We start from the raw sequence: 13,093 nt of genomic DNA, 5'->3' as shown, positions 1-13,093 counted from the left end.
GTATGGATGGACAATTTAGAGTATGAAGTATAATCGATCCAGACCAGTATACAGGTATATAGGTCGAAGGTCGCCACCTATTGTTGAATTCAGAGAAGATGGAGTGAGCATGTGACTGATCACCTGATCAGGAAGTTGGCAGCACTGCATGGTTATTTGTTTGTACTAGCTCTGCAGGCTTCACATTATTGATCTGATTCATATTTTCTGAAGTCAAGATCACTGTTTGTGTTTTGTCACAGACACAGCAAACAAGAACACAAGAGAAGCAGCAAAACAAAGCAAACAAAAATAAACGGGAGGTAAGTTCACATTAAAAAGCACTCACTGATCACTAGAATAAAATGTTTAGCATAACTTTCACAGCATTTCAATTCACATGCATTCAAGACTCCTCTGTATTATGGCTGCTCAACAATATACAGAATTACAGATCAAATTGTGGTACTCACTTCAAACTCAGCTAGTAGTAATGGCCATCTTCATCAATACTAGACCTATAACATCACTTCATTGTACCTCAAAGTTTTCTATAAAGGTCTATTACTACAGTACATGTAAATGGCGTATATATTTTGTCTTGTAAATACCTTTTATATGAATGGGGTCCCTTTGCAGGGCTCTGTACCTGGGACACCAAGTACAGACCCTTAATTGGGGATATACAATAGATCTGCTGAACATAGCAGATCTACAGTTTCACAACTTTGCCAAATGTTCACCTCACACTCATAGTATGTTTGCCTATTATGACATGCCCAGAATAGAGAGCATAATGAAGGTTGATGTGTTTAATAGTACACGGGCCAGGAGAGAATATAGTACCACCTGAGGTGGCAAAGTTTCTTTGGTACCAGTTTGTTTGTATAGGGTTCTTTATGATAACCATTTAAAACAAGTATCTTTACTAATGTTTTTGGACAATCATTGTTTTTGCCATCAACAAACTAGACATTCTTCAACCGATGCCTCGGACTGGTCTAACAACATCATCTGCAATGCCAACCTGTAGGACCTCACTAAACAAGACACACTATAGAAACCCAACTCAGGACGAGGAATGGAACTGGATATAGGTCACACACTTCGAAGACCAAATAGTTCACTAAATCACAAAACATGCTTTAACATGGAACCTGCAAGGCAGGAGGAAGAGACTAGACTGAGAAGAACCACAGAGAAGGTCTAAGGAGATTAAGGCGCAAGGCTGTCATGGAGCGGAGAGCACAAGACAGAAGAGGATGGAGGCGTTTCATCAATGGCCTATGTTCCTCAGGGATTTAAAGGCCTATGTAATGTAAGTAAGTATTGTTTTTGCCATTATCGCCCTATTACAGTATCCATCCACACAGTAGTGTGAAGGGAGTAGAACTATAGTGGAGACAAGTTATTTTATAGTTGGTTGCTTGCGCTCTGAAAATAGCCTATCTACAAACTTGTGTGAGCTCAAAAGCAACACTGCCACACAGTAGGTTTGTGTGCAGTCAATCTTATGTAGGCTACCACATATTCTTTCCAGTATAAAGAACATGTATAAACAGGTTGAGTTTGTCTATTTCGTGCAACATGGCGGGCTCCGTGGAACAGGACCAGCTGCTCCCTTTGTACTGTAGATATAAATAGTACAGACATTATAATCCAAAATGTGGGTCGCCCTGTTAAAAGTGGTGAAAGGTGGGGTTCCTCCTGTGGGGTTAAGCCAAGTGAAGGGAAGGGAATTGCAGCAATAGTGGATCGCTTCAGGCTCTCATGCTATCAAGACGGTCAAAGGCAACTGAGGCAATTTAACACGCTGTCGCTATCTAAATTACATTTTAACCTTTGCATAAGACTGGATAGTCGTCGAGTTTAGGTCAAGTGCTACGGGCTAAGGTGGAGTGAGTCTGAACTTCTGAAGAGGTATGGGGTGTCTTACTGTCTTCAGATTATGGCAGAACCTTGTGTGTGAAATTGAGTAAATCTGAAGTTCTAATTGCGTTTGGGAGCCAGAAGGAAGAAGTCTGTCAGTCCTACTATATTGTAACTTTGATAAATTATGATCCGTTGTGATTAGAGTACATTATAACTGAGGACATATTGGGTAACATGGCCGCCACCGTATTTTGGTGGCCCATCACACAGTGGATCCGACCAATAATTGTCTGAGTGGATCATAGTGTTGGGGGCTTTGTCAGAGTACCTGTTGTACCCACCCTGTCTGTATCCCTTTTATGCCCATATATAGAGATTTCTGATGTCATCAACATATTCCCATATATTGGAATGCTCATATATAGGCCTAACGGATGGACGGCGGTTACATCTACATGTCTATCTATATGGAACCACACTAACCCAACAGCCTCATACAGTATATGCACATGACCATGTATGGGCATAGCAATGGGTTCTGTGGCCCACCGTCCACCCCAAGGCAATTTTAATTTAAAGTAGCTATAAGCAATATGTCAAAAATGTAATGAGTACAACCCTCTCAAAACATTTAGTCTCTGTGACACATCTAGGGGCCACAAACTGCATTCAAAGATTTTCCTAGAAGCTTTGTCATTGGTCCAAAAATAAATGACAAAGCTTCTAGGAAATTATTTGAATGCAGATTGTGGCCCCTAGATGTGTCACAGAGACTACATTTTTGGGGGGAGTGTTTTCTGTCTGAATTAGAAAAAAAAGATCATTATAATTTTGACATATTATTGCTTATAGCTACTTTAAGACAATAGGGCCTTCTTGGCCCCTAATTAGCCTATTATATGTTTTCCTTTGACAAACCCTCTCAATAGTTTACAGAGAGACTGTAGTTTGTCAACCAATCCAGTGTGGTTGACAGGCAGCTATGAGTTTGAACCCCACCAGTAATGTGGTATAGCAGGACCCAGGGCCACTGAATCACTCAAGCCTGTCTTGGGATCTTCAAAGAGCTGTTGTCTGCTCCATTTCGTCTGTTTAAAAAAAAAAATTGAAAATCAAAAAATGACTTTCAAGTGATTTCTTTGCTCACCAAGGAGCTGCTTCTCCTTTGGCTGTACCAAAAAGAAAGTCAGTTCCTTTTAAAGGTGGCCACTAACAGTAACTACCCATGGAGCATCCGTGGGACATCGACCGATTGGCAATCGTAGCCCGCCTCTTGCAAGTGCCCTGCCGGCACCTGGCGTGCTCCGGCAGATGCTGCTTGCAGCCTGCAGTACTGACCAGGCTCGGAAGGTCCACGGGCCCTGACTACATGCATGGGGCCCGTTTATATAAAATTAAAATATATTTATTTATTTAGTTAACACTCAAATATATGTGGCCCCCTCAGCCAGGAATACTTTATTCCTGGCTATATAGATGACAAGTATTTTTAAGATTTTTACTTTTGTTTTTGCATGCAATTATATATCATAAAGATACTGTATTTTAGACTGTAAATCCTGCATGTGATAAAATGTCTACAGGTGCTTTCTTAACCCATGCATGCATTTACAACAGACATTGATTTGTATTTTATACATGCAAGTTGCATGTATACAATATACAAATCAAATGTCTACTTGCATGATGCAAGCTCACAAGTCTTATGAATATGGTATTTGCCTATACCCGACTGTCTGTCTGGTTGGCATGGGGGATATGGAAGCGAATAGATGGCATAATTAATTCAAATTAAATGGCATGATCTATTCCCTTCCATAGGGGTTGGGCCAGGGGCCTCCCAGAAAAGGTGGTAGGGCTCAGAAATATGACGGGGTATTATTAGTTGAGCCATGATTGTAGACATAGTGTTGGTCCTGGTAGCTGCTGGGGTAGTAGGTGGTGGTGGTGGTGGTGGAGTTGGGCACGTTGGACTGGGCATTGCAGGTGGTGTTGGTGGTGCCCGGTAGACTGGTCAAATCATCTCCAGTGTTCCCCAGGCTTTCTGACTCCTGGAGGGTTAGGTCAATGTTCTCTGTGGTGAGTCTCTGAGCCTGGTGGTGGTCTATCATGGCCTGGCCGGCCTTGACCACAGGCCCGAGCTTGGGGGTGGCCCATGTGTAGACGCGTCCCGATTCACTGACCACCAGCACGAGCATATCGGTTCCCGTCAGCTTGGCGAGCTCCTTGACCTTGTTTATTATGCCGGATTTTCGCTTGCTGAAGATTCTGGTTCGCCTCGACTTGTTCTGGATGAATTCGATGTCTAGCTTTATGCGACCACGTGACTTCTTGAGGGCGGCTGCCTCACTATTCATCGTCACTAGTCTCACCCTCTTTATGCTGTCTCCAGCTGAATCCATGGAGACAGTTTCATTCTCTGACACGTTGCGCATAGACATTCTAGCCACTCTATCTCTGTGCACCATTGTGACAAATTAATCCTAAATGAAATGCAAAACCAATCATAAACACAACTGTCAACTAATTATGTGTGGCTGTGAGCTGTCTTTTAAAGGATCAAATTATGCGACGTCACGGCACGCCTAGTCACAATTTGTGACGTAGGCCTACATGTTTTGTATAAACGCCGTTAAACGGCCCCTCTGAAACGGCCTTCCATAAGAGCGGGCCTTCTATGGCCATGCGTGACGTCACGTGGCACGCGTATTAAAACCTTAGAGTATACATACTCTAAAGATTAAAAAAACCTAAAACCGATTAAAACCTAAACTCCGGCGCACTTCACTGAAACTGTAGCCTGTCATTCTGTCAAGTCTTGAATCAAGAACATTGTGTGTAGTACCTCTGTTTTGTCACAAGATGGGGCGCGTTCCTAAAATTCCATGTAGTCTGGTAACTATGACGATATAATGTATGTTGAAAAATAGCATGCTGTAAAATAACGCCATGTAAAATCTAAATGCTGCATTTTCAAGTAAAAGTCCCGCGTGGAAAAAAATCGTATGTTAAATTCCTGATTGATATAGGACTATACATGATGTAGATGAATAGTCTATTGAAAGCATCAATGTAGCCTAAGCATTTGAATATTTTAAATTAACCCATGTAACAGAAGTACTCCTAATCTCCTATCATCCTATGGTATATGTTGAAGCTGTTAAGAACTCTGATAGCACTGTGTTTTGTTTGTAAGACGTTATATTAGTCCTAACCAATAATCAATGTGTCAAATTGCATTTTGATCAGAAAATAGAGGATTACAAAGTAGAAGAGTAACCTTTAGCTTAAAATGGACATAGCCTACTCAAGATACCACAAAATTGTAGGCTACTTAGGCCTACCTGTATATGCCTATGAGTACATTTATGTAGCCTACTGTATCTAGTTACAAAGGCAAATTATATAATTTGAAAACCAAGGTTTAGCTGGTTCTGTAGGAGAATATTAACCATAGACATACGACAGTAATCATATGTGGATGTAGGCTATTAACCCACTGAAACTGCATTTATACAGTAATTTCTCAAGCATGCTCCATGTGTGTACTAACTAAAATAAACCACAAGGGGGAAATATTTCAAAGATTAGTAAGGTCATCTGTCAGGTCTTTCTCCCATTCATTGTTCTTTCATTATCTTGTAACACAATTAAAATGTAACAAAATACCATCTAATCATGTAAATGAACCAAGGGGGTGTTTTGCCTATCAAAAAAAGAAGAAGCATATTAGAAAATGAGAGAGTGAATTGAGCATCGCCATATGCAGAGACGAAATGTTTTTATAATCATAATCATCCGGTCTAATTCATCATGGGGGCTCGAGCCCCGCCGCCTCCACAGAGTCTTCGTCACTGGCCATATGTGTTTTATGAGAATGTCTTAACAATCCCATTTGGACTTTATTCCTGAACTCATTTAAATTGGTTACTCTATCGGTGCTTATTACCACTGGAATGTTCTTTCCTACTGATAAAATAACTCTGCAGTTAATGAGACGTAGCCAAGTCACGTTGACCCTTCCACGAACTTAACACGATGGATCAATTGTAGCTGCATTTCTTTCACAGTTTAAAACACATCGGCTGCAGACAACGTTGGAATGTAATGCATATTAGAGACATGGCTGGACCTATGGATTGATCATCTACAGGTAGAGTGGCACATCTGGATAGCGTGCAGTTCCATGGTATATATATCTCTTCCTAGGTCATGGTTTCGAACATCTGGACGCATGTTGGACATGCTCTGGTTCTTCACCTCAGTCACATTCTGTTTGCGTTCATGTGTACTCCTAAATCAGAGATCAGCGAAGCCCAGTGGCTCCTAACTCATCTTACAATGTGTGATTTGTGTCATTAAATTGGCTGGTTATCTGTACATGATCATGAATAGAACAGACAGACGGATTCCATTCATTCCATGTGACAGCCGTTTGACAAAGTAGCCTATAAATTATAGGGAGTCTAGCGTGAAAAAGGTCCTATTGACCAGAGCAAGGGTTCCCAAACTTTTCAGGCCTCGACCCCTCCCCCACCAAAATAATCATAATTTGAACTGGGGACCCCCCACCCTGACAAGCACTTGGAATTGTAGGAGTTGAGGCGTCACAGTTGAGGCGTTTGACTCGATTCCACAGATACACATTTCACATTTTTTGCCCTCTTTCTTAGGTCATATTTTACAATTTGGCCAGTGTTTTTGACTATTTATATAGTATAGTTTGTGGGTTACCTTTTGATGTAGTAATAGTATTATTATTATTATTACACTTATTATTTAGAGATGCTAAAAAGTCCTAAAATTGTTACCGTACTATTTTTTTCCCCTTTTCTTTTCTGTGAAAAACAGAAAGCAGTGTTGCACATTTTAGGCTAATCATCTGGGTACCCCTCAAAATCATGGGGGTCCTATAGTGTCAGGTTACTGAGGGTCAACATTGTACACACACACACACACACACACACACACACACACACACACACACTGTACACTGTTTTATTTACTCTTGGTATGTGTGCAATGCATCTGTATGTTCTTGCATAATATGCATATCGTTAATCAAGATGTCAATCAATCAAAGTTATAGCCTGCCCCTATATAGAGAGACTGTCATGGAGGGGATTGAGATGAGCTATGTTCCCTGCTTCAGGGAGGGGGGGGGGGGGGGGGGGGAGACATTCTCTGGAGAGTAAACAGGAAAGCTTTCAACATTTCCGCTATACACCTGTCCAACCCCAAGGACGAGGAGGACATTCTTTTAACGAAAATTGCAAAATGTATCTGGTTGTGTTTTTCATGAGACCAATCCAAAATGCAGTGGTATTCTGAGGGCTGGGAGGGGCCCACTCAGGAAGGGTGAACATTGAAAGTCCATATACTTATGTACAAATTTGAGTAATTTCTTTTTACTTTCTTCAGTATTTACACATTCTACCCTACTACATCTCAGATTACAATTATTTGATTACTTTACTTATAGTTACTTTGTAGATTTTGATTATTACAAAACGCACTAACCACTTCAGCCCTACCGCTATTTCAGCGGTATACTTTCCGATACTTTTGTACTTTTATTCAAGCATATTTGAAATACGGGACTTCTACTTATAACAGAGCTATTAGTATTGGTACTTTTACTTAAGTAAAACTTGTGAGTACTTCTTCCATCACTGATATCCAGTTTTCAGAGAGTGAATAAGTTGTGCATATTCATTACTGTCACTTTGCACTTTTTATTTCCTTTTTTTGTTGTTTATCTTTTTTTTTATACTTTAAATGAATGTTTCTTGAGAATGCCTGATCAGTGGAACTGGAAACATCTGTATGGGATTTCACTGAGATTTACAGCCACCACAGAAACACGCGTTCCCATTTATATTTATATTTGAGTTGGTAACCAAATGGACCCAAGAGTCCATTTGGTTTAATTTTACGCTCCCAAGAGTTAAATTATTGTTAAACATCTGCATTAATTAATTTACAAGAAGTCTACACAATTACCAACAAGTTTTGGGTCTGCAAGGCTAAATCTCATCAGATGATCCATGGCTCAAAATTAATTTGAAAACTACTGATCTAGAGTGATGGTGGTCTGACCTGCATGCCTTGCTCTATTTGGGTATGTGACCTTGCATTGTACGTAGCTCCTTCCTCTAGTAGTCTTCTTACTGGCTTGTATTTGTATTGTTTATTCTAATCTAGATCATCGACAATCTTATTGATGGAAGAGTGTTTTTAACCACTTGAGTCCTATTCAAAACAATGAAGATCTACAAGCTCGCAACGTGTCACGATGCAACATATGAGAAAGCAGTAGTTTAACAACCAAAAATCATTAGGTAAATGTCAGTTTATTTTAATAGCTGGCTGGTCAAATACAATATTCAGATGTAAAGTGCTACAGTGTGATCATGTTTCTCTCTTTTTTTTTTTGGAAGGTTAAGTGGCCAGTCACAGGCCCACTGTCCAAAGATGCGATTAATGCATCTTTATATTGCTCTGTGGCACAACAGTAGAGCCTTGTTTAGCTGTTGGTAAACTTTTACATTTATTTGATATGCTACTTCAGAAGCATTACAAGTCATACATTTTTATTAAAAACTAAAATGACTGCCAATAGGCCTAAGCTTTAAGAAAAAGGGTAAGGTTGCCAAGAGATAATTTCTTGCAACAGTGTACCCATTATACTGTAGGCTACTCTCTCACTGAGTCAACAGTGTGCCCATCCATTATAATGTAGGCTACTCTCTCACTGAGTCAACAGTGTACCCAGCCATTATACTGTATAGGCTACTCTCTCACTGAGTCAACAGTGTGCCCATCCATTATACTGTAGGCTACTCTCTCACTGAGTCAACAGTGTGCCCATCCATTATACTGTAGGCTACTCTCTCACTGAGTCAACAGTGTACCCACCCATTATACTGTAGGCTACTCTCTCACTGAGTCAACAGTGTACCCACCCATTATACTGTAGGCTACTCTCTCACTGAGTCAACAGTGTGCCCACCCATTATACTGTAGGCTACTCTCTCACTGAGTCAACAGTGTGCCCACCCATTATACTGTAGGCTACTCTCTCACTGAGTCAACAGTGTGCCCACCCATTATACTGTAGGCTACTCTCTCACTGAGTCAACAGTGTGCCCATCCATTATACTGTAGGCTACTCTCTCACTGAGTCAACAGTGTGCCCACCCATTATACTGTAGGCTACTCTCTCACTGAGTCAACAGTGTGCCCATCCATTATACTGTAGGCTACTCTCTCACTGAGTCAACAGTGTGTCCATCCATTATACTGTAGGCTACTCTCTCACTGAGTCAACAGTGTGCCCATCCATTATACTGTAGGCTACTCTCTCACTGAGTCAACAGTGTGCCCATCCATTATACTGTAGGCTATTCTCTCACTGAGTCAACAGTGTGCCCATCCATTATACTGTAGGCTACTCTCTCACTGAGTCAACAGTGTGCCCATCCATTATACTGTAGGCTACTCTCTCACTGAGTCAACAGTGTGCCCATCCATTATACTGTAGGCTATTCTCTCACTGAGTCAACAGTGTGCCCAGCCATTATACTGTAGGCTACTCTCTCACTGAGTCAACAGTGTGCCCAGCCATTATACTGTAGGCTACTCTCTCACTGAGTCAACAGTGTGCCCAGCCATTATACTGTAGGCTACTCTCTCACTGAGTCAACAGTGTGCCCACCCATTATACTGTAGGCTACTCTCTCACTGAGTCAACAGTGTGCCCAGCCATTATACTGTAGGCTACTCTCTCACTGAGTCAACAGTGTGCCCATCCATTATACTGTAGGCTACTCTCTCACTGAGTCAACAGTGTGCCCATCCATTATACTGTATAGGCTACTCTCTCACTGAGTCAACAGTGTGCCCATCCATTATACTGTAGGCTACTCTCTCACTGAGTCAACAGTGTGCCCATCCATTATACTGTAGACTACTCTCTCACTGAGTCAACAGTGTACCCATCCATTATACTGTAGGCTACTCTCTCACTGAGTCACTGGAACCTTGCCATATGACCTTTGAGTGACAGACTGCAGTACCTTCTCCCTCAAGTGTTAGAAGTTACTTCATCTTCTGTCTGTTTCCGTTTTCTTTGTGTTATAGTTTAAAATGTGTTGTCAACCTAGTATTGTATATACTGGATATAATCAACTGTTGTTTTGAGGTCATACTGTATTATATTATATATGGGTTAGAAAGAATTGCATGTTGGCTGTGTCAATGCTGATACAAGTCAAACTGATTTGCCAAGAGTGAAGCACTGTGACCACATAGGGTTTTATGGTTTAAAGCTATGGAAAATTATCTTCTACACTGTACTACACAGTGATTAAGAAGGTACGGTACTTACGGTACGCCACCACATGCATAATTGTGAGTTGTGACCATTTTTTCATTGGAAAACTATAGACTAGGGCACTAGGCCATTTTTCCAATGCTGCTTTTGGGCCATAATGAGATTTATAGTCTGTGGAATGCAGTTTAGCATCCGGCCAGCAGGGGGAGTCGGTCCAGTCGGAACAGGCCAGGGTACAGTTGTGATACTCGTTCCATCTGCGAATAGAAACTAAGTTGTGTTTGGCGGGAACAGCAGCGATCTATACCTGAGCCACAGACATATTACACATATTTATTATAATATATAACTGCTCACTGAGCTCAGCTGCGGCTACAGAAGCAGTATGGCGGGAGAGGACCGTTCACGTGACTTGGAGGGCTTCAAGAAACAATTACAGAGTTTGTTTAAATCATTTAAAAACTGCCCATGGAACATTGACCATGGAAATGGTGGCAAAACATTCTGTTCCGAATTCCGCAAGGTAAGATATAGAGAGGGGGTTTAGTTTAATGAACATAAATAAAAGCCTCTTCATGCTAACTTACTGTTACTTAATACTTATCCCATGCATTGCTTGGCTGGATGGGCATAGGGCAGCAAGTCCAGGGACCCCCAGGGGTCCGTGAGGGAGTTCCAGGGGGTCCCCACAACCCCAGATAAATTTAGTTTTGAACCAAATTGACCCTTTTGGGTCTGTAACTCTGAGAGTGTACACACTCAGAGTTAAATTGATTTTTACAATATACATTGGGGGTCCCAGAGATGGAAATGCCATTACATGTGGGTCCGTAGACTAATGCATGTCAAACTGGGGGTCCTTGAAAAAATAAACGGGTTGAGAATCACTGCTGGAGCCGTATAAGAACCTTCTCTTATGGGGGGTCCGCAGGCTAATTAGTATCAATTTGGGACATTCTTGACATGAAAAGGTTTGGGAACCACTGCTCTATGGTCACCCAGCTGCCAGCTCTGATGTTGCTGGAGCTCCTTCTCGATCGTCCTACGCCATGTCATTTAGGCCTCCCTTTCTTCGTCTTGCCTTCTATAGTGTAATGCGACTCTTTATTGCATTGATGTCCATTCTGAGGACATGGCCAATCCAGGTCCACCTATATGTTTCTCGATTATACTGTCCATGTTGTCTTGTTGGGTGATTTGGAGGAGGTTAACTAACTAAACTGTAACGGATGTTAAAATAAATCTTTCTTTTGTTTTCATGTATTTATTATTGCAAGTATAGGCCTACAACATATTTGTTCACTGCCACCATTGAGCATACATCAATGGTGCATCAATGCATTAATTCACTCACTCTTCCCCCCCACACACACACGTGCGCGTGCCATAATGGTGTTTTTACTAGCACTAGCTGACCAAGATATGTGACTGTTTTAGTACAGTGAATGTGTGGTGGCAACTCATACATGAGTTATACATTACAGTTATACATAAGGCATAATCCTGCCACTGACTATGCTTTGCATTTTTGTAGCCAATAGTGACACCAAGCATCTGTTATAAAGGATGTATGTATAATATGTTTATTTTTCTTTTAATGTCTCTCTAGCTGGTGGAGGAGTACACATGTCACTGGCAGACTCCACTGTCTCGACTCAGAATCCTTGAGGTTGCTGTTTGCTACTTTGTTCGAGGCTCTTCCTTATTTCGAGTAGGCTGTGAGGATGTGCACGCCATGCTCAGCAGTCTGGCCTTGTAAGTGAACAAACCTGGCCTATAAACTGAATTCAAATTTCAAGAATTATTTTCTCTCCCAGCTATAGGGATATATTAATAGTATCATATCTGTTCCCTCATAGGAGTGTGTTTGAGCTCTTGCTGTTCTTTGACAAAGAGGACTTTGATGAGGATCCACTGAAACACTTCACTGTTACATTCCAGGTCAATCCATTTTCTGAATGTTGCTTTTGTATTTCTGTGAAGGGCTTTGACAGCAGCTACACCCCTAGAGTAGGCCTATTTTTTATTTTACTGTAAGTATAAAGCACAAGTGCACACTTGACACTTCCTTGGTTCCTGTGTCTTTTCAAATGTCTGAGTGACGTGTTACACATAGAGTAGGGATTTTCTAAGTGGCAAGGTAACGTTCACTATATTGTGTCGTGTCTGATTGCAACTTTCGATTCGCATCTGTCTGACTCTCTGGAGAGACCTGTCTTAGACATTGAAACCCCCTGATATAGTGTAAAAATAAATAAACTGTGCATTGATTGTCTTTCAGGAATGTTACATGTGTCTTGCAAGGCATCAGAATGTACACATGATCCAGGTGAGCAATTGCTTGCAAGATGGTGGGCCATGGGCAAACGCCACTCTGCAGTCCATCCTCACACATGGCACTTCACCACAGACTGAAGGTTTGTAATGGTGGTACCTGTCAAACTCATCAACAACCATATTTTAGCATTTGTTGTATTCTGAGAATTTGTGCAAACATGATTTAATCTTGTGTATCTTATTATAAATTTATTAAAAAAAAAAGATTTACACCCATATCCAGGGGCATAAGACATTCAATGTGGTTATCCAGAATGTTTTCCATGACTCCTACACATACAAGTAACATGTATGGGTGGACAATGACAAGTGATAAGTTGTGTGACTCTCGTTCCTCACATCCATGATGGATCTCAATAGACTTCACTCCTCCTTTACGACTCCCTGCAGTGGACAGATACATCAGCTCCCAGCTGCCGCTGTTGTTGGAGCTTCGGCTACGCTATCTGCTGACCTGTGAGAGGGTCAGTGAGGCCATGGCCCTGGCCAAGTGCTGCTCTCAGCATCCTGCAGCAGGGCAACATCACTTCTTCCTCCAGGTGTACCTCACCTGTCTTCACAAAACCTCCC

This window comes from Protomyctophum bolini (genome assembly GCF_963924005.1).
Source record: "Protomyctophum bolini genome assembly, chromosome: 21".
In the NCBI taxonomy this organism is placed as follows: domain Eukaryota; kingdom Metazoa; phylum Chordata; class Actinopteri; order Myctophiformes; family Myctophidae; genus Protomyctophum; species Protomyctophum bolini.
Note: the sequence above shows the minus strand (reverse complement) of the source record.